We start from the raw sequence: 22,884 nt of genomic DNA, 5'->3' as shown, positions 1-22,884 counted from the left end.
GCATCTGTGGCATCCAGGGCCCAGACACAACAGAGGCCCAGGGCAGCAGATGGCAGCAGGGCTGGGTGGCAGCCAGCTGGCTGGGTTACATGGAGCTCTTTGGGCAGCTGACCAAGGCCTCCAGATGACAGGAATGTCACCCAGGTGAGGACTGCAGAGCTGAGCAGATTCACAACTAACCAGAGGAGCCTGGAGCTGAAGTGGATGTAGGCTTCAGTCCCTGTATCACTCTGGAGTCCTCCTTCCACTCTTTTATCCTTGTCAAGTGTGAGATTGTCTCATGCACTCTGAAAAAGAAAAGCCCTTCCTCCTGGGAGCAGAAAAAGCTGCTGGGTGAGGACAGGGGGACCCCAAAGGCTGGAGTGCCTTCAGGCCACAACCCCTGACTGATCCCTGTGGGCCTCACACTAACACCATTATCTCCCTGAGCTCCTGGGAGCTGAAGAAACCTTCTCTGCCTGTTTTGCCCTTAAAGCTCAAGAGATTGACCTTTGCTTATTCTTCCCCAAGCTTGTTAGAGCCAGGTCCTAAGTGTGCTGACTAATGATGGCTGAGTTTAGTGCAGACCAGGCTGTGCTGCAGTCAGAACAAAGCCTGATGCTTGTCCCACATGAGGAGGTGTGCAAAAGCAGAGAGATCCTTGTGATTTTTTTTTGCACAGGTTGGCTTCTCCAAGCCCAAAACTGCAGGGCAAGCACAGCAGAGGGGCACTGCACAACTGCTGGGTGGGCTTGCTGCTCACTCTCTGGCCTACTGCCAAAGCCAGCTGATTTACCACCCTGTCAAAAAGAGAAATTAGATGCCCTGCTTAGAGGTTTATATTCTATTTTGGAATAGGAAAAAAACTCAACAAAAAACCTACTTGGTGACTGCTAGAAATATGTGTAAGCCAGTTAAACACACTTTATAAAACCTTACAACAATAATACACTTTTACTGAAACAATCACAGGAGCAATTTCACCTGTACTTACTGTCCAGTCATCTGAGCACAAACAGCCCTGAGATTTATGTGCAAGTGGAAACATAATTTCTATTATCTCCCACATTAAACTTGGCAATGGAAAATCCCATGCCTGGAGTGCAAAATCAATTTCAATAACCAGAATAGCAAGAAGTCAAAGGCAGGACTTGGAAAGGACACGAGTTTTTCAAATAGCCAGCCAGCTTTCTTTATAATGGGAATGCCACTGGGATAGGATGGGATGGGCAGTTGGACATTCTGGCTAGATTTTCTCTCTCAGCATGAAATATTGCTGTAGTTACATGAGGCGGGTTCTGGACCACAGTAGTGGCTCTCAAACTTTGTTTTTCCTGTCAAAGCCCACACTTGGGGCGTACAAGACAGGAGAGCAATGACTGAACTGCAGGATTTAAGGCTGCTTTTCACTGTGCCCAGGCCTGAAATGCAGCTGGTCCACAATGCTGGCTCTGAGGCAGGACCAGGTGTGTCAGAATTCTAATTCCTGCAGGAGGTGACCTGCCCCCATCCCAATCCCCAGTACACAGCAAAGGCTTGTATGAGAGAGAGGTTTCCTGGCTAACAGCTGAGGGACATGGGTGGGGCTGATCCTGCCTTGGAGAGGGCAGATGAGTTAGGGAACTGCCAAGGTCCAGGCCAGGCTGATTTGCTGCAGTTACAAGACACTGCCTTGACCCTGACACACCAACTTCATATCTCTTCCCGCTGTTGAGGTTTGAGGGAGTTGCTGTAACAACTTTGCACTCCCTTGTGCCAGTGAAGTACCAGCCCTCCCTGCAAGCTCACCCCAAATTGCCATGTTCTGCTTTGGGGGCAAAATTCTGACAGCTTGCCGAGCCCTGAAGCTACAGACCCCTGGATGCAGGGTTTGCAGCAGCTCAGAAGTGATGGCAGGAGCTCCAGAGGTTTCTGAAGTCATCATGCCATTCCTAGAAGTGCCAGCTGCAGATGGGGAAAGCTGCAAGTGTGGGCTTAGAAGTGATGCCTTCACACACATATTTATGCATTCTCCTTTAGGACCTCTTCACTGGGGATTGCTTTACAGAAAGCTGGAGTGACAGTACTGCTGAACCAAGTACTCAGATCCTCAGTGCACCCTTGTGCAGACAGCACTTCAGCTGCCCTTTCCCTCCCTGCCTGTGCTTTCCAGGGAGTCATGGCAGATTTTAGTCCATTACTCCACCCTCTGGAAACCAGGACAGGCTTGTACTAGGACACCTTTGCCCCGCAAAGGCAAATCTTTTGACCTCACATTGCAAACACTGTCGGTTCCCCTCTGGAGTAAATTCAAGATTCAAACACAGAACCAGCATTTCAAGTTTATCAGAAGACATAGCACACACAGACACAAAAAACTTCTAAAAGAGGCAGTAAAAAATTAAATGCCATGTTCAGTACAAGAATATTCACAAGTCACAAAGAGCTGAGCCTCTGCTATGAACTACAATCCAGCAATGAACCCAAGGCATGAACCTCCCTCCCAGCTCCCCTCACTCATGGCTGTATGATAACCAACAGCCAGCGCTGCAGAAAAGGAGAGAGACTCCTGAGTGATCCTCCCTAATAGATTCGTCTTTTATCATGTTTTCATGACCTTTGTAAAAGGCAATTTAAATTCTAATTGTCCCGTGAGCACCACAGGAATCAATTAGTGACAAGAGATGTTAATTGTGCAGACTGGGAGGAGGCATTGCTGGGCTGCTCAGCTCCAACACGGGGTTAAGAGCCCAGGGGAATGCTGGGATGCTTGGGGCTTTAATCAGTCCCCCCTTTCTAATAGTTTCCATGTTGTGCTGCAGTTGTCAAGGTCCATTAGTCTTCTGGAGCACTGAACGAAGCAGTGGCATCCCCTCTACTCCCCAAGCACATGCACAAAGGATCAGAAGGAACTGCCACTGAGAAAGCAAATCCTAAAACCTCACTCTCCTTTTGTTCTTGCTTCCTCTCTCTACAGACCTGCAGAGAAATCAGGTTTTGGGCACTGGCAATTACAAAGCAAGTGCTTCGTGTTGGTGGGTTGTAAGGGAGGTGAGCCCGGTCCCGTCACCTCAAGATCCAGCTTGAGCTGTGTGTGAAAAGGAAACCCTCCTGGTTTTGTACTAGGGCACAGTGCTTCTCCATGAAGAGCCTGGCACTGGTCACACTGACCCTTGAAATGCCACACAAAGGGCAGGCTGGATGGCCAGAATTTAGACTACACAAGCATGGATGGGGAAAATTGGTCTGAGCCAGAATGAGAACATGCAGCTCAACAGACTGCCCAGGCCATCCTGGCACAGGTACCTCTCAGAAAAGAGGACTTGGCACAAGTAATCAGGTGCACCCTGAGATACAGCATTTGTTATCTACTTCTCCTCAGGGGACAGCAGCACCACCCTCACCTGTACCTCCTGGCTGGCACAGTTACCCAGTGGCTCAGGAGTCCTCAGCATCTCCAAGACATGTAGCATGACTTCATGCCAGGAAAGCTTGTGCTGTGCCAAGTCATTGAATCTGGGATGGTTAAATCCCCCAGAAATAACAACCCAACCACTATTTTCTATTACACACACCAGCACAGGTGTGGCCAGGTTTGATGTGCAAGCCAGAGGGGCAGGAAGGAGCCTGGAATTAGAGTCACACTGAAATTTCTGAGACATATCCTCTGCAGGGGACCCAGAGCTTCACATCAGCACAATGAACTCCTGTGGCGCAAACAGGAAGGAAACCTGGCAGGTGTGAAGGGCAATCCCCACGTGAGGTTCCTCCCATCCCTTGCCAGAAAGTCCTTTCCAGCTGCCACATCCATTTGCCTGAGCAGTGGAACAAAGCTGGTTTCACTTCCAACAGTACAGAATTAGCAATTTCTCTACTTACCCTCTGCCCAGCACATCTACAGAGCCTTTTCTGAATTTCCATTAAAAATAATAATGCATTTTGTTCTGCTTCACCAGGCCCATTGGTCACCTGCCTGTATCTCTTTCAGACTCCACTAGTTCTTCCTTTCTTTCACCAGTATAATCATTCTATGCTCTCATCTTTTCCTTCCATTATTTGGGTGATTGTGGACACGTTTTTATTGCTGAGATTTACAAAACAACTCAGTCAACCATTGCACAGCGAGAGCTGTCCCTGCTCTGGAAGAGGGAAGCAGTGATTGTGTGAGCTGATCCCCACAGCACACGCAGGGCTCCTGAGGTGCAGCTGATCAGTCTCACCCCTGGGCTTACCTGAGCCCCCAGGGCAGAGCCCAGGGCTGGCAGGCACAGTGCTGCACACATGGGAGCAGGTTTGTCCTGGTGCATTACTTCCTCTGCAAGGTTTGATGCCCTCACACAAAATTAGCAAACAGTGAGCCCAATCTTTTAGAACCAAACAGGAAACAAGTGCCTTCTGAAGGGCCATGACAGAACTAAGTAAAACAGGCTCATCTCTCACAAGATTCCCTGAGGCACCACTTGCCCGCGCCTAGGGAGCAGCTGAGCAGTGAAACTCCCTCTGGAGGCTGCTAATGCCTTCCTCTGCTCTCTGAAAAGGATGACAGAGGCAGGCTCACTCCTTCCTTTCCCACTTTATTCATTCCCCAGCATCTGCATTGCGTGCTAACACAGGCTGCATTATCCCTGAGCATTTAGGGAGGGCGGGAGAGCTCCAGCCAAACCCACGGCCTCAGCAAGGGCTGCATTCACAGCCAGGCTCAGCACGACAGGGAAGCCTCGTGTGTAAGCTGCTCCTGGACAGGAGCTGATGTAAAGAGCTGCCAGAGGAAACCTTTTTCTTGGCACAGCAACTTATAAATCCAAGGAATTAGTCTGCATAACATCTAATCTGCTAATAACATGGATATTGTATATTGTACGTGCACATGCCACAGATATTAAATACAGAGGTGTTAATACAAAAAATGATGAAGTGTATCATACACACCTAATTACCAGTCGTTACTCCAGACAGAGCCAGTTTTGCCTCTGCCTTTATCTTCAGCATTCATTGAGTGTGCCTCAGGGGTCCCAATTTTCCTAATCCTAATCCTAAATGTAATCTTTAACCTTCCTTTTAACCCTCCAAAATTGCTGCCCTGAATGCATCCTGTGATGCTGTTACTTATTCACAGTTAAAGGCAGCATTATTTCAGCAGCCCATCTACCTCTTGCTCTCCTGATTCTCTCTATTCACCGGCAGCTTTGCTTCTTTCCTTTTTCTGTTCACCTGGAATAGCCTGTAATGGCTCCCCCGTGGATCCTCACTACCCACCTGTCTCAGCCCAGGCAGGACAGCTGGAATCAGGTGCCTTGCTGAGAGCAGGCACTGGTGGTTTTCATGAGCTGAACTGTGCCCAAGGCAGGTGTTAAAGCTTCACCAGCTTTTGCTTTTTTTTCCCCTCCCCTCTACTCCTGCAAGACTGGTCCTATACAAAAGGAGAGAGGCCCAAGCACAGGTACCTTCAAAACCACACCAGATCCTACACCTCAGCAACCAAACAATTCTTCAACCAGACACTAAAAGGAAAGAAAGGGAGTGAAAAACAAGTACCATGAGAACTATGCTACAGTAGCTGGGCTACTACGAGAACTGGGCTACAGAGAGTGGCCATCAAGACAGAAATGTCATTAGCCAAGTAGGAATTTAAACTGATTGGCTTCTAGTACCATGGAGTGAATGTTGACACTAATTTGACTTAAAAGCCACTATTATTTTTCAAAGCTGTTTTCCCCAGCTGCCAGAAAATACAGCCACATCCAAAAGCTACAAGAAAACATATCAAGTCTCACCAACTGAATTGCAGCCAAGTTCCCATGATAGCACCTGGCATTAAAGTCAAGCCACTGAGTCCAGCAGCAAAAATGCTTCTTGTTTATTTTACTTATCTTTGTAGCACCAGCCATGCCTGTACCAAGTCCATATAGCCCTGAAGCTACATATATAACTCAGCTTCCTGCTGCCAAGGAAAAAAAAAAAAAAAATTTGGGTGTCAGCACCAACTCAGACCATTTGTGTCTGGGCAGGGACTGCAGATGGAGCCTGGCACAAAGTCTTTGTCTGGCTCTAATACACTCGTTCCTGTGTCTGGCCATCAGGATGCTTTGGTGGAGCTGTGTCTGCCTTGCTGGGAAACATTAATGTCTCTTCCAGAGCTCTGCTAGAAACTCCTGTCCTTTTGTGTTCACTACAGTCTGATGCAGAAGAGAAAGTCATTGTGTTCCCTCTGTGCTGGGGTGTCTTATTTTTTCCCAATCATAGAATTGTATAGATTGGAAAAGACCCCTCCAATCATCAAGTCCATCCATTTGCCCAGCACAGCCAAGGCCACCACTAACCCATGTCCCCAAGTGCCACATCCACACAGCTTTTAAATCCTTCCAGGGATGGTGATTCCACTACTGCCCAGGGCAGCCTGTGCCAGGGCTTGACAACCTTTTGATGAAAAAAATTCCCTAATATCCAATCTAAACCTCCCTTAGTGCATCCTGAAGCTGTTTCCTCTTGTCTTATTGCTTGTCACCTGGGAAAGAGACCGACCCCCACCTGGCTACAGCCTCCTTTCAGATTCTATCTGATGCAGGGATATTGTAGTAACTGTTCACTTGCTTTCCCTGTTTACTGAAATGGAGTTTTCCCAAGGAAAACATGACATTGTGTCCAGCAAACAGTACCTGTGCACCATGGGACTTGTCCCAGCTCTGTGTTACACAAGCTGATGGTCTCTGGACAGTGTCTAAAACAGCTTTCCCAAAGCTGAGACACCCAAGCTTTTTCTGGAATCCAAACTGCAAGGAAATGAAAGTACAGGGAGTTGACATGACCACAAACAGCAGCTGGCTTTAAAGGTTCCTTTACTTACATTTGCACAAATGTAAGAGCAGAGGAGCTTTCTGTGTTGCTGCTGGTGGTACATCCCTGCTAATGTTCCTAAAACTGGCATTCTTTTGTCAGTTTGAGAGTCCCACACTTTGCCAGGCACTGCTGAGCTGCGGAAGAGTGCTGGGGCACACGAGGCCTGGCTGCAGCAGCTCCGTGGGGACGCACAGGGGTGTCTGTCCCACGGCAGGGAACAGAGCAGGCACCTCTGTGAGCCAGCCTGCACTGCGCTGCCAGGGGCAGAAGTCTGTAATTGCAGCCCTGGCTGCTCTCAAAGTGTCCTTTGTCCGTGGAGCGGGGGGGACAATGCGCTGGCGGACCGGGAACATGGGAAAACTGGATGTGAGCTGAAGCTAATGGGAGGAAACGAGATTGTTTTAACAGCGGCAGCCACTGGGTGGTAGAGTCTGCCACCGAGAGAGGTGGCCAAGGAGTGCTGCTGCCAGGGGCCACAGTGGCCCGTGGAGAGTAGGAACTACTAACTCAGGGATGCCCTAAAAATCCTGGGGTCAGCTACACCCCAGTGGTCCTGCCAGCCCCGCTCTCACAGGTCACACCAATCACAGCAGCAGGAGCGTGTCCTTGTCAAAAGGAGGGCACAGGGTTACACTGAACCCCCCAATTAAACTGAGGCAAGATGGATAACACAAAAGTCAGCTCCAAGATCAATATTTCTATTCATTTACAAGCATAACAAGGTTGGAGAGGTGAGCAGAGTAAATAATTAACTCATTTACAGGATTTTGATTTTTTTTTTCAAACAGAGTCACTTTATTCTCCTGGGAGATTAGCTGTGCAGTTGACATTAATCACAACTGCAGCAATTATTTGGAGTATTTGATTAATCAGTCCAGGGGAAAAAGAGAGCTAGGCCAAACTACCCTTGCTGCACAGCCTGCTGGTCAATCAGTCAATACACAGGTGCTGGCTTTCAGAAAGGTGTCATGTTTCCTGCAGGCTGTAAGGAGTCCTCTGGCTGGCTGGATACAGCAGGAAGATAGATATCACACTTCAGATGGGAAAGATGCAGACCATGATGCTTTCCAGCTGAATTAAAGAGTATTTATTAATGCTAGACTTGCTGAATTGGGAATCTCAACTTGGGGCCCTCCAGCTACTCAAACAAATGCAATCAAATGCTTGCCCAGACCTGATGATACATGTGAAAAACGCTGTTACAGAGCAGTTTGTGTCAGCCAGCACTGGCAAGGGGCTGAAACTCCTAACTCTTTCCTTCTCACCTATAATCTGAGAAGTGATTTCAATTAAGGAATAACAAGAAGCATAGAAGGTGGTCTAAGCATTATTATTATTAAAAGATCAGGTGTATACTTTCTTTTTCTTGCTATTTTTCCTTCTAATAATCATTCCTGGAATTTCTGTTTACAACTCCTACTCCTGGGTAGCAGTGATCTTCAAGCTGAATTGGAAGAACTACAGACTTGGAAAACCACTGAAATCAAGTTTCAGCACCTTTTTGACAATTCTCACACCTACCGACAGACAGCTGGTAATGTGCTATATTATAATATATTCTCATCTGGTTTTGCTCTGGATTAGGCTGCTGCTTTCAAAAATGCAAATGTTAACTCCCAGAACAAACTTTGCCTGATGATGTTAAGCTTATGTGTAAACTGAAATGCAGCAGACTTTCATTACAAGAGCTCAACCATTTAAAAAGATGAAAATTACAAGATGGGGCACATTTTTAAAACAAATATTAGAACATTCAACCTGTATTTTATTGATTGTTTCCCCATCTAGCACTTCTACTGCTGCATATAAATGAAACTAATGTTTCTTTAACACAAAAACTGTAAAGGATCAAAGATCTTTTGGGCTGCAGGGAATTTGCCTCGTGATCATGGCAATGCGAAGCTCTGCTGCGTGGCTGCTGACTGCACTCTCTTCTGGGCACAACCCAGGTGGAAAAGCAGCTCTCCTGTGTGCAAACAGGACACCAGACTGCCACACTCCCAAGGCTTTTGCACACAGATCCTTCATGCACAAAGCCAGGAGGTTCCCACTCCAGGAGAGGAGACGCTGCAGGAAGAGAGGCAGGGTCTAGAATAAGGCACTACATACATGCTTTTGGGAAGATCAACCACTCCAAGTTTTTTGTCTGCTCCTCAAGCAGCATATTTCTTACATCTGGCGTGCAAAATACTGTAACAGTGAAGAACATCCCATTTTGATTTAAATGAATGCATTTATTTCCAAAAGGGAGACCGTAAGTTAAACAAACACATTTCTCTCTTTGCACATGAAAGCATTGTTTTGTCACAGATGTACAGTATAATACATTTATTTTCTCAATTGTTTTGTATTTGTAAGGCACTGCCAGTTATTTGGATGGGTTTGTAAGGATGAAGCAAATTGCTCTGTGGGGCTCTATTCAGGGAACATAATATTCCCACAAAAGCACCATAATTCTGCATGCAGCAACACAAACTGCCACGACACTGCAGCAGCTGGCAGGGTGGATAGAGTTAGCATTATCAAAACCAGCATGACAACTCCACTCCAAAAGCCCCTTATATGCATAAATTAATGATGAATGTACATTGATTAGCCCCCACCCAGACTCCAAGAAACCCTGCCTTCCTGCAATAGAATTTGGAACCTCACCACAGTTGCTTTGTCCACTCATGAGGCCTGGGGAGCACTTCAGCTTGTCCTTGGATGGCACTGGCCTTGTCCAAAGCTCTGGAGGTGAGCACTGGGCACCTCAGGAACTGTGCTGCAGCCCTGAGCCACGGGGAACAGCCAACAACACAGAACAGCATCAGCAACATGCCAGGAGGGGCATTTTGGGAGCTCTGCCACACAGAAAGCTGAGAGTGAGAGCATCCTGCCAGGGATCACATCTGTGTTCCAGCAGCTGGATATAAATTCAGCTGCACCTATCCCTCTGACCAAGTACCTCCCTTCTCCAGACCTGCAGAAAGGCAAACGAGCTGCCACACAAACACTTTCTGAGACTACATTTTTCATCACAACTACAACGAGCTGGAAGTGTTGTAGTTGTGATGAAAAACAACCCACAAGCCCAGTGGACATTGCTGCCCCCAAACTCTCAGGCTTCTCCAGCTATTTGCTAGCTTCCTCCAGAGCTCTAACCAGTTCCCACTTGGCACACTCTGGCTTCCTGAAATTTGACGACAGAGGCCTTCCTATCCATCTCTAAGTCCTTCTGGTTACACAAGAAATGGCTTTTAAAAACCAAGAAAATACATGTTCTGGATACACACTGACTAACCCACATTACTTAACTCAGGTTAAAGCAGGACTAAGACAAGGCAGGTTGACCTGGAGGCTCAAGTAAAACAATGTGGGAATTCACATTTCAAGTCAATTTGTCCTGTTTGATATTGAATCTGAGTGCAAAGCTTTTAGCATGCACAGGTAAATAGGTCTGTACTGAGTACATAAGACAATAATAATGATCTATAGTCACAGTGAATACCTAGATCCAATAGGGAAACCTCCTGTTCTGCTGCTACCCCTCTAAAATATCCCCGCATTTTCCTATGTCAGGTGACTTGACCTTTAACTAAAGGCACTTCCTTCACTTCCTGACTGGTTTCTGTGGGGCTGCTGAAGCCAGGCTTCTCCTTGCATCCTAATGACTCCTCTCAGCCTAGGAATGTGCTTTTGGGTGCTGCTTCTGCTACCATACACAAGCTCAGCTTGAGAGAACCCAGCACAGCCTAGCTTAAATGAGCAGGTGCACTGAAACTGAGCAAGCGAGGAAAATCTGTGTCAGCAGGAGAACTGAGAGAGGAGCAGTGCAGGAGGGCCCTAAAGAAACAACCCCTTGCCTCATACTCGTTGTCTCCTACAAATATGAGAGCTGGAAGTTTCATGGAGAGGTCCAGCGGTGATTGAGACACTAACTTCAAGGTCCAGTCTCTACTGGAATCCTTTATCCAGAAGTTGTCTGGGATCCCATGGTTCTTCTAAGCCCATGTTTCCATCAGCTCTTTGTACACAGCATCATTAGCAGCTTGTAACAGCTCAGGACTTCAGAAAATTTACTACTTAGAGCACTGACAGATAATAATAACAATGGAGAAGAGAATTTGGGCAGAAAAGAAATCTCAGCTTTCTAGATTTTTTTTTTTTTGCAAGATAGTGTTAGTTTTGATCAGTCAGCTCTAATGTGGAAGCCGGGAAAGAGCTGACTCAGTGAACACACTAAGTGGTGATTTCACACAGCATCCTAATGATGACAATGATGATGTTGTGGTAACTTGTGCACAGCTCCTGAACATCACTGGGAGAGAAGGAGGAGCCCTGCAATATATTGCTGTGATTCCTCATAGACCAGTAGAATTCCTGCTGTCAGAGTCCTAAGGGAGGTCTTGAACCATTGCTGGGGCTGGGAGGTGGCAGAAAAAAACAGTGTCAGCAAAAAACAGTGTCATCTGAGTTCTCTAAGCTCTCTGCAAAGGTGAGTCAGACCATTATCCCTGTTGTGCACATCTCTTTGTGATTAGCCCAAAGTGACTTACCCCAAATGAGCACCCCTTGAGATGTCCAGCCCATCTTTTCCAATTCCCAGCCCATCACTCATCAAGCTACAACAGATCCCTGGAAGACTTCAGTCCCTGACTTCTGAAGTGGCAGTGACTAAATCCCACAAAGAGCATGAGTGCTGAGATGATTTTCCTGCTGCTGGTTGTTACCTAGGAACATTCTAGAGAACACTGTTCTCACAAACAGGACAGGAAGGCAGTGCTGTTGCAGAGTCAGGGTGTATCCACTGCATGGGTGGGTTGGTCCCTCTGCCAGCCACAGCAAAGAGAATAATTGCACAGAAATAACTCTGATAGGAGCAAGCAGATTATCTGTGCATTTGCTAGCAAGTTGGATAAGGGTGTTGCAGAATCACAGAAGGATTTGGGTTGGAAGGGACCTCAAATACAAACTCATTCCAAACCCCTGCCGTGGGCAAGGACACCTTCCACTAGAGCAGGACAGTCCATGGCCTCAAACACTGCCAGGGGTGGGGCATCCATAGCTTCACAGAGTCTGTAAGACCCCAGTGCCAGAGCCTCACCACCCCCACAGGAAAGAACCAGATCTATTAATGGCATTAACGAGTTCAACTACGCTGGACTGGTGGGGAGCAAGGGGGAAGAGGCAGCCACTGTGGCTGGATGGAAGCACAAGGACAGGTCAGATAGATTTACAAGGAGTCTGAAGTAGGAACTTCTCAGCATAAGGCAGCAGTTGCAACAAAATACACTAATATCACACAGCAATCGATACAGCAATCGAAAATTGTGTCAGCTTTACAAAGCACCTCCCTATTTCCAAGAGGATCATTAAGAAACAACAAAAAAAAAAGTGCAACAATTCAATGCATTTAACACAGCTGAAACTGGGTTTTATGTCTCGAGCTGAAGTCATCGCATGACTTCATGTCTGAAATGAGCTAATGGAAACGAACCCATGGAGAAGAACGCTGGGCTCGGGGCTCAGCGCGCCGCTTGCCCGCTGCCCGCCAGGGGTCCCCCGCGCTCAATCCCACCGCGGGGAAGTCTCTCCTGGCAGGATGTTTGTCCTCCCAGTCCATCCACCCCTTCCCCCGCCCGTGCTGCCCAACCATCCCGCAGCACCCTGACACCAGGCCACTGACACCTCCCAGCTCCTCCCAGGCTGAAACCCAGCGGGTAGTGACACATCTGCGGGGTTTTGTGCACGTAATCCCACACCAGCCATTCCCGGGCAGGCAGCACAGAATCCATGATTTGTCTGCATGGTTACAACACCTGCACATGCCTGAGACGTGTTCACATGGGCCAAACACACCTCGCACTACAGGCAAACACATCCTTGCTTCTCAGAGGCTGCAAGCACTGCTGTGATACCAGATTTCCCGGGATGGATTTGAGCCTTACAAATCCACACACAAGAATGCCAGCGGTTACAAAGCATGGACTGTAAGTAACTGGTGGGTAATTATGAAGGGATGTGTCTGTGTGGCTCAGCTCCAACATCAACAGAGGGAAGAGCTCTGCCTATTGAGTCACCAGCAGCACTTCCTTCCAGCCCTTGGGTTTCCCGACAGGTCCCCTCTGAGTTACTGCCCAGACCCACAGTGGCTAAGCTCATAAAAGCTGCTGAGCTCACAGCCCCAGGGAACAGGGCTCCAGGCCCCCACAGCCAGGAGAGCTTTCCTGGCCACCACCGTGCTTCAAGGACATGGCACCTCACCAGCCTCTTTATTACAGCAACTGAACTGAATACCAACAACATCCCAGTCCCAACCACCACAGAAGCTTCAGAGATGCCCTGCCATCACCAAACAAGGGCTGCAGGAACCACACGAGAGTTTTAGTGCCCCATCCCTTCAGCTATCCATGAGTCCCAAACTGTCCACAGCCAAGGGCCCCTATGCTGGAATGAAGTCAGCATTTCCTCTGCAGGAAAATAATTTGGTTAATGAGAGATTGTTAAATGAGAGGAAGATGTTTCTTAATCAGAGACCAGATCCCATCAAAGACAGCAGTAGTATGCCAGACCTTCACATGATCACAAGGGCAATGAATACACAGGCATTTTTATTTTACCTTTCAGGTGTGCAAGGTTACCTGAATTCTTCTACACTTAGTTATTTTCTGCTATTTGGTATAGACTATTCATTCGCTTTCTAGTTTGTCCTGCTGCTTCCTTCTCATTTTCTTCTTTTTCTATTCCTTTCTCAGTTCCACATTTTAGGTTCTGTTTCTTCTATTGTCCCCATCCCTTCCAACAGAGCCGAACAGTGAACATGTGCTGATTTGTCTGCTCCGTGTCATTCCCCACTATAACTTTCACTCAACAGATTTGTTAGCCCCATAAAATAGTCACTGAAAAGGTTCCAACAATAAGAACGACTTAGGACTCTAAAAACCTCGTCTTGCTGGGTCAGGTGCCAGACCACATGAACAAGCTGAAGCAACTGGTTTGATGGAGACCAGAGGGTATCTGCCAGGCTTCTGCAGTAAAGCATCTGCTCCGCTGCCTGTGGGCTTTCCTGTGCTTCTGCAGCAGCACCTTCACATCTCTACCAGAGCAGAGTAATTCCCCAGGTCTACAGGACATCTGAAGACATTTCTGAAGATAAGACAAAGCTGAAAGATTCAGCTTCAGAACTGCATGTATCTCTGAAACAGTAAATGTTTTGAGTGATCAGCATTTCTAGGCAGTGAAACAAATGAGCGTTTCCATTCCCGGGGGAAGTGGGAAGCAAGCAAACTCCATTCCTCTGTTCTGTAGCGTACAGGAAATCTGAGTGATTGATGGCAGCAGTAGGGAAATGCACATTCAGCTCATATTTCCAATGTAAATGACTCGCCACCTCACCCCTCTGCTTCCTGTTCCTTCACGTAGCCCCCACACTCCGGCTGGTAGTTGAAGTATGTGTGAATCGGGGAGGAAAAAGGAAACAAGACTTGTTAGACTGCTTCCCCCCACCCCAATTTAAATGAGAAAGATAACATGCTAGATCAAAGGGCAAACAGCTGTTCAAGCCTGAGCTCTTCTTGCACACAGACCCAGGGTGGTGACAATGGGATGGACTGAGGAATCCTTCAGCATTGCTGCCAGACCCATCTGTGCCAGGTGCAGAAGGCCCCTGCTTACAGAACATCTCCTTGCATTACAAAGGTGAAGGCAGAAGGCAAAGAGGCTTTTTAGGATGCTGCACAGCGTGTGTGGGATCTGCTCCGTTTGCAGGGATGCTGAGACACAGCGAAGGGCAGGGCAAGAGCAGGAGCTGCAGGAACGCGGGAACATCGCTGCGGGAGGCGTGGCCCTGCTCTTTCCCAGGCAGCTCTCTGAGAGGTGCTTATTTGTACAAAGCAGCCTCTGAGATCCTAAAGAACCAAAGTTGTCGTGGTGCCCTAAACCAATGAGTATGTGACCTACTCGTTCCCACTCTGTCCCTTGACCTTTTCCCATAGCATTCTCCAAAAGCATCAGATGAAAAATAGCCCTTCTCAGCTCTCCAGGGGCTTTGGAGACAGCATCAAAGCTCTGTGCTTATAAACAATCCCAGCTAGGCCAAAATGCCATTCCAGCATCAGGGGTCCCAGGATTTCTAAGCCTGTCACAAGGAACTGGAGGCAGACGGGGCAGGGGAGAGGCAGCATGTGTTGCCAAGGGAAGGGGGAAGCGAGGGCCAGGCAGCTGGAGCATGAGCTGAGCTCCAGGAAAGCCCCGTGGGCTGAGACAGGATCTGCACACACACCTGAGGCTACACAGGACCCTCCTGCCTCCTTGCTCATTACAAATAGCTCTCTTAGCATAGGCTGAAGGATCATTTACCTCATCGATCCTTCAACCTGATCTTCTTTTCCCCCTTCTCTCACCTTGCTCATCCATGAACACTCCAGCATCCATTCTGGAGAGGAATTTACAGCCCACGTGAAGACAGAGAACTCAACAGACTGCAGAGGGGCAGTCCTTGAGCATCGAGACTACTAACTTGTTAACTCTTCAGGCTTTGAATAGCAGCTGTCCAACAAATACTTACAGGAATCCCTGTCAGCTCCCTCTGCTGTCTCACACCGTCCTTGGCACACTCCTACCTTTTGCTGAGGAAACTTCACTGTTCCCAGTTTTTGTGTTTCCTGATAGTTCCAGATCTAACTTCCCCTGGCAATAGCTGCACACACTCCTTGAACACCCTCTAAAAAGCAAATGTCACAGAGGATGCTCCATAATTGAGTGAGACTTTTTCTCAACCATCATCCTACTCCTGTAACTTTCATTTTGCCTGTATTTGTTCCTCCACAGAACATTAAGAGCTGCAAGGGGCTCACAAGGATCCTCAAATCAAAGTCTTCAGTGAATGGCTCATACAAGGTTGTTGTGGGTGCAAACCCACAACCTTGGTGTTACCAGCACCACACTCTAACCAACTGAACTGATGATCTCAGGGGTTTTGTCCTCCTGTTCCTGCCACAGACTACAGGCAAGGTCTTCAGTTGGGCAATCCACAGCTGTTTGAGGACTAATTACAGCTCACTGTCCCTTGTTTCAGTGCACTGCTTTTTGCCATGAAAAGGGAGACAAAAAAGGGGTAACTTTTTGTAACCATCTACCAGCACATCACCACCTCAGCCAACTGGAGCTTCACCAGTTGGGTCTGGGTCACACTCCCAGTACAGCCCAGCAGCCAAGGAAAAGCCTTTTTATGTCTGGATACGTGGACTGCTGCTGGTGGCAGCAAAGCAGGTTCGTGTAGCTCTTACGTGGCAATAGGGACACTGCCCTCTTGCAGGCCAATAATTTCAGTCCCAACAAGGAAACTGGATAATTACAGAGAAAAGCAGCAGGCACTTCAATCACTCCTACTGTGCCAGGTCTTTTAAAATGTCATTGAAAAGAAATGGTGGGATAATGAAAGGTTTGACTCACTTTCAAAGCACCTGGCAGGACAGACAGGAGGAAGCAACAAGGTTAGGAGGGCTCCATCATCCTTCCTGGTTCCTGGGGACTGACCCTAAAGGGTGGGAGATCTGGGACAGGATGGTGTGATCATAGGATGGCATAAAAATAGCAATACCGTCATGTGAGTTCTATTGCTGTAGATGTCTCCAGTTTAAGAGCAAACCACCTGACTTTATTCTGGTTGATCTTGTTCATTCTGTATTTTAGTTGTGGCCCTTCTTCACCATTTTCCCTTTTATATAGCATCAGAAAAGCATTAACTCATGGCTTTGTTTCATTCCACTGACATAACTGCTTAAGTATCCTTCCTGATGTTTTGGCATATATCACTTGGACAGACATTTAGAAATTCAAACCATGGAAGCTGCAGGACATTTTTTAAAAATTAGAAAATATGTGGACAATTCTTCTGTTATTTTAACAATATGAAGACTCAACACATGTGGAAGTCTGCCAGCAAATGCAGGGAAATATGTGCTTACCTGGCACTAATATTAAACTGAGCACATAGATTTTTAGAGCCACGCATTTACTACACACCCTACCCACATACTCTAATCCCCACATTCACAAAAACACACTTAGAGCACACAAAGCAGGCACAGATTATTTTCAGTGCAAAACACCTTTTCCTATAGGCAACAGGAGCATTTGTACCAAGGGAGCACACATACACCGAGCACGCAGACAAAACATCCATTCATTCCACGTAACAAAGATTTATGTCTACCAAATGAAGAATTGCACCTGTGTATCCATTTAGAATAAATTTGACATTAGCAAATGCACAATTGCTGTGAAAGGAAATATACTTCTGATGCACTCAAAAAACCACCCTTAATTGTTCAGCCCAGAAAACAGGAAAACAGAACAATCAAATGAAATGCAACACACACAGGCACTGTATGTGCTCAGAATGTACACTGGAGAAAGCACACCCCACCACAAACAAACACAGTATTCCCAGAAGACTTCTCCATACACTTATGTTGTGCTCAAATGCACACAGGCAGATCCTTAACCATACACTCACCTGCACAAATACATATCAGAAGAACAAAAGCCCATTACACATAATAAGGAGTCAAAAACGCACACTTTAGGAATGAGGAACACACTACACAAATACCCGACTCATGCACAGAAGTGTTATGTATGTGCTCCACAGAAAATAATTCCTAACTCTCAAATGCAGGCTGCAGTTAATAATCCCCACTCACTGGGGGCTGCATTTCACCCTGCAGCTCAGAGCAGTGGGGCTGAGGTCACAGCTGGCCCCACACAGGTTCAGTGCCTACAGTTCATGTGCAGAATTTAGTCTTTTCCCAGAGTAAGCACCTGTACTGCTGCTGTAATTCCCCAGAGCCATCTTAGAACTATATAAGCTACTGTGTCTGGACTGCCAAAATCCATTTGGAGATTCACTGGCAATTCTCCCAGTTTTTCCCCCCGTCTAGGGGGGCCCAAGAATTCGATTTTATGGAGGGTAAACTAATGCAGACCTCACATGGGCATCTCAATTAGCCCTGTACCCTCTTGCCTTACCACCTCTACAGCTGCAGTGGAGGGCAGCCACTGGTTCCACTACAGCACCAGCCACAGCCTGAGCAACAAAGCAACTGTTGGAGGTGGTGGATAAAGGCATTTTACTCCCTTTTATTGCCCGATAAGACCTCTGATAATTTTACAGTCAGACTATTGGTACCTAAACAGAAACAAATGCACCTAATCAAACGCACCAGTGGGCACTGCCAGAGCAGCCAGCCAGGCGTGACTCGGGCAGAAATGAAAAGCAGGAAGCAGAACAGTCTGCTGCCTGCCGAGGCCTACAGCCAGCCCTCCCCTCCAGAGAGGCTTGCACACAGACAGAACACTCCTGTTCCACAGCTTCTGTCCACTACAGGCTGAATGGGAAATCCCAGTGACCCACTCAGAGGCAGATTCTGCCTTGCAGCTTGAACACCGGACTCAGCTTCAGCTGCTCCACATTCCAAACCTACTCCAGCTATGGACACACAAAGAAATCCTGTGGCAGGTGATGCATTTAGTCTATTGTACATCGTTTAAAAGTACTCGACCTAAGCCCATCATAAAGGCTCAGAAACAGCAAGGCACATGCACAGCATGTTTGCTTCTGCTCCCAGAAACGTACATTTCTCTCTGCTGTGATGAAATCTAGACTTCCTTAGATACAGCTGTCCATGTTAAGTGAAACAAAATGCCTTCCACACCTCTCCTTTGGTCCCTTGTCAGGGAAATGGGAATCAGCACTGCTCCTTTAGCTCTGCTGAAAGTTGCAATCTCTCTAAATGCTATAAAGTTGCACAGTACCCCACATGGACATCAGGCTGTCACAGCCTGATGGCACTGCCACAGGGACACAGGCACACCTGGGGTCTGCCTTGTCCCTCCCAAACAACTCTGGCCAAGCAAAGGTTGTGGAAACCCTGAAAAACGGGGAGTGTCTTTTCCTCCAGGTGCTGCATGCGGTAAGCAGAACAAAACAAAGAAAAACAAAACAAATCAGGAGAGACTAATGAATAAAAATAACAGACTCTCTGCTTTTCTCCTTGTAATTTCCCCACCCCAGACAGCTGTAATGTGGAAAGTATTGAAATTTAAATCACACCTCAGCCTAACCTCAGCTGACAGGCTGCCAATGCAATAATCTCAGCCTGGCTATCTTCTCTCAGGGAGAACGACAAACCAACTACAGCAAAGTGATAAATTTTCAATTTTATTTTAAAATATACCAGATGGGAGATTTTATTGGAGTCATAAATATGTCAAAAGCAATGTTGGCATATGATTGGAGATTGCCCCCTCCAAGGGAGCAGCTCTCCTTGTTTAGAAGTGCCATCAGATTCTTAATAAGAGGCTCCAGTTACACTGCAGCCCAACAGTCCCTAAATTAAGCCAATTGAATGTTATTTGTCAGACGTCTTTTTTCTCTTCTCTGCCAGCTCCAGCTTCTTAAACAGGAGAAATGAGGGTGCTGAGGTCAGACCTAAGCACCACCAGTTTGAGTTCTCATTTTGTTGTTGGAAAATGGCTGAAAAGTATTTGATTTCTCACCAGTATTTGAAAGCGGAATTTCATGTCAGTCAATGAAGCTTCCTTTGATTTCCTAGAATCCCAACCAGCAGGTGTCAACCAAGTTCAGCCTCAGATTTAAAGTAAATCGAATTCAAGCCCTTAATCCTAGCCACGGGTCAACCTCAAATTACGGAAATAGCACTTGGCCTTAGTCCCAAAATTTCATGTGAGCTAAAACCAGTTCTAAATCCCACCAGCCACTTCCAGAAATTTGAGCTGCCTTTTGTAGCCTCTGCACCTCTCCTCCTTCTACCACTGGTGCTGTGACAGATCACAGTAGTCTAACAGGAAGAAGTCTGATATTTATGCCTTTTCATCATTTCAAAGGTTTTACAGACTGGCTCTACCAGCTATGTCTCTGAGCATAATTCCCACCTTCCAGCTTACTCAGGAAATCCTCATATTCTTATGCCAATAAATTCAAATCAATCAACTCTACCACCAACTGATTCCCATCACCACAGAATCTGCCTCACTGAAATTTTGACACTGAAAACTTAATGCAAAGCAAGTGAAAAATAACAATAATCTGTTATTTTATGTTTTTTCATATAAATGCTTTGCAGTTTTAATCTTTTAGCCACTAAACTGTAAAAAGGGGATAGAGAATTAGTAAGAGAGCCAATACATAAAATATTACAAAATAATATCCTGCAGTCATAGCCATTCTAACTGTAACAGCACCACAGAGGGCAAGGCAAGAAGGAAACGTAAGCAAAAAGTGACATAACTTTGCAGAGGTTAGAGGTCTGTGGTCTTTTTAAACATTACTTATTCCTCACAGTCAAAGGAGTGCTAGATGCTCTTTCAGTATTCTCTCTAACAGATTGATCATTTGCTGTAGAAGGCTTTTAAAAAACTTTGTGAACATAAAACACCATCAGGTACATTTATCACAAAATATCATCCTCCTACCCACAGCCTCCAGTCCTGGACATGCCATTCATTGGTCTTGAAGCAGCAGATGCAGCAAGACAAGCTGAAGCTTTTAGCAGCTTTTTAATCTGAAGGAGCAGATTGAAATAGAAGAATCATACCCATCAGTCTTAGGCCTAAAATATTTTGACTTAATGTACTACACAGTGAGGGCTGGCATTCCTCTGGCTTCTGCAGTGTTTTTGATGGGGACTTGTACAATTCATCATTGATTGGCACAAGGTCAAGGAAATCTGGCGAAGTACAAACCAGCCAGGAAAGAATCCAGCTCGCATTGTAATGCTTTTGACAAAACAGAAACCCATGCTGGGGACATGAAAGAGGGTGGCTTGGCTCTACTCTTCCACACTCAGGAGGACTCACTGAGAAATCAGAATTGGCCAGTTCCAACCACATTTGAAACTATCATTTCCCAAAATTCTGTCTAACAAGCAGTGATAATGATGGAAGAACACAGACAAAGCTGATTTCAGGAACGCTGCTGCCTTCAAAGGTTAAAAGGTCCACGAGGCCATTTCCATTACAGAACCTGTGGAACTATTTGGGGCATTAATGCCTCTCAGGGTGCTCTAATGGGCTGATGCACAATAGTACAGCCAAGCTGTGAGTCCTCCAGGACAGAGACTGCAGCTGACTGCACGTCTGTGCAATATTTAGCACAACTGAGCTTCAGCTCTAATAGCAGCCTCTAAGTGTAACCATGCTACAACAATGGGCAGTGTTAACTTAGATAATAAAAATAACGTAATGCATCAGGAGTATCTATGGCATAATTACAAGGTTTATTCAAAGCACCTAATCAAACTGTTCAGCAGCTTAGCATAAACACGGACATAGAGGCAGATACTCCTAGATTAAGGAGCAAATTATGATTAGTGCAGGTATAATTGCCTTGGAACTCCCCACACTTTCAGTCAGGCCAAGGACTAACAGCATGTTCAGGCAAGCACACACTTCTCCTTGGGGAAGATAAACCCCGAATACCTGTTTAAGAGCAGTCTGAAAATGCAGGGATCCTTGAGTTCTGCACCTCTGAGCCCAGGAGGAACCGACCTCAGGCAGCTTGTTTAGCTTCAGACTTACTTAAGATGTCTTTAGGGCATTCTCTAGTTAAGATGGTGCACTAGTAAAGTCTATTTAATTATTTGAATAAACTTTACTATTTAATAAGTCACTTAACAAAGGAGTGAACTCATTTCAGGTATTGACTGGTTAACCTACTTGGCAAACAAGTAATATCCAGGCAAGTAGGAATGTTACTTCACCAGGTTCCCCAGTTTCCAGTCCTACCAGTAATGGGCAAACCTGCTGTCTCATTAGAAAGCTGTCCCATTAAATCATTGCAGCACACAGTAACTACAAAGGTATCAGAAGATTTTACTGTACTCTCACATTTGGCAGCCACGTGACACCGGTCCATAGAGAAGGCCCTAATATAATCTCAAGAATATAAAATGCTGATATCCAACATCACAGGATCCCATCTAGCACAGGACACCCTCCTTTCCAACACACCACTGAACATCCCTCCAGTGCTGTCAGATGTCACACACTTGTGCTCCTGCTATGTGTCTGTCCACCTTCAGGAAAAATCCAAGCATCAATACACATGTAGAGCTGCAGGCCTGAAAACACACAGACACCTTTAAATGAAGCAGCAGCACCAGGAACAACCCACAGGGGTGGGAAATCAGCAAAAAACCCCATCTGCAACCAGGTCAGCTCCCAAACTCCTGCCAAGACCCTTCCTTTTTGTTTCCCTGATCCTCTTCCCATCTTAGCATCACACCAGGACCTGGACACATGAGCGGATACAGGCTTCCCTATGATGCAGCAGCTCCCTTATGAATTACATAACAAATTGAAATGACTTTACGACAGCGATAACAGCATCATCCGTACTGCTCACGGGTTAATTAACTGTGCCCATGAATGAATATGTGCTGACTCACTAACTAAGCTGCAAACAAGAGCAGTTCATCTCCTCTGCAGTACCCTGAAAACCAGCATCCCTCCTCTGCCAGGGAATTCATTTTCCTTGCTTTGGAGAGGGGGGAAGGAGGGAATTACTTCCTCTTGCTGGCTTCCTGCATTAGGAAAGCCCTGGAGGTTATTTAAATGGGAACTTCAAAGGAGGTGTATGATCGGCTGTTTACTGCTGCAGGAGGCTCATTTTACACTCAGATTTAAAAGCCTCTCTGGCTCAGAGGCAAACAGCATCACTTACAGGCTCCGAGCCTCTCAGATACAGCCAGCTCAGGTGCAGGGGGCCAGCAGGAACCGGACAGACAGAGAAAGGATTTTTTTTTTTTTTAATGTTGGACAGGAAGGATTTTCAGGCTCAGTAGGGAGTGATAGGGAATGGTTCTCCATGAATAGAGAGCCTAAATGCTCCAAATGTGGAGTAAAAGGCTGTTTGGTGTTTAGGACAGTAAGGGAATTATGAAAAGTGGTTCTGAAGCACACAGACAGGCATAGAGGGAAGACAATCAGAGATGCTCGTGTACTGAGCCTCCTGCACACCTACCACTGTGCCTTTTCATCAGGTCTTGAGGCTACTGTGTATGAGCAGCAATTCCTTCCTTCCAT

General features: G+C 46.5%; 1 protein-coding gene across 4 annotated transcripts in view; it reads right to left on the bottom strand.

Moving 5' to 3' along the window:
* HMG20A (high mobility group 20A) overlaps positions 1 to 22,884 on the bottom strand; it is a 175,405-nt gene that overhangs the window by 104,398 nt on the left and 48,123 nt on the right. The window lies entirely within an intron of this gene.

Source organism: Vidua chalybeata, chromosome 13 (genome assembly GCF_026979565.1).
Source record: "Vidua chalybeata isolate OUT-0048 chromosome 13, bVidCha1 merged haplotype, whole genome shotgun sequence".
Classification (NCBI taxonomy): domain Eukaryota; kingdom Metazoa; phylum Chordata; class Aves; order Passeriformes; family Viduidae; genus Vidua; species Vidua chalybeata.
This window is presented reverse-complemented; position numbering and strand designations above follow the sequence as displayed.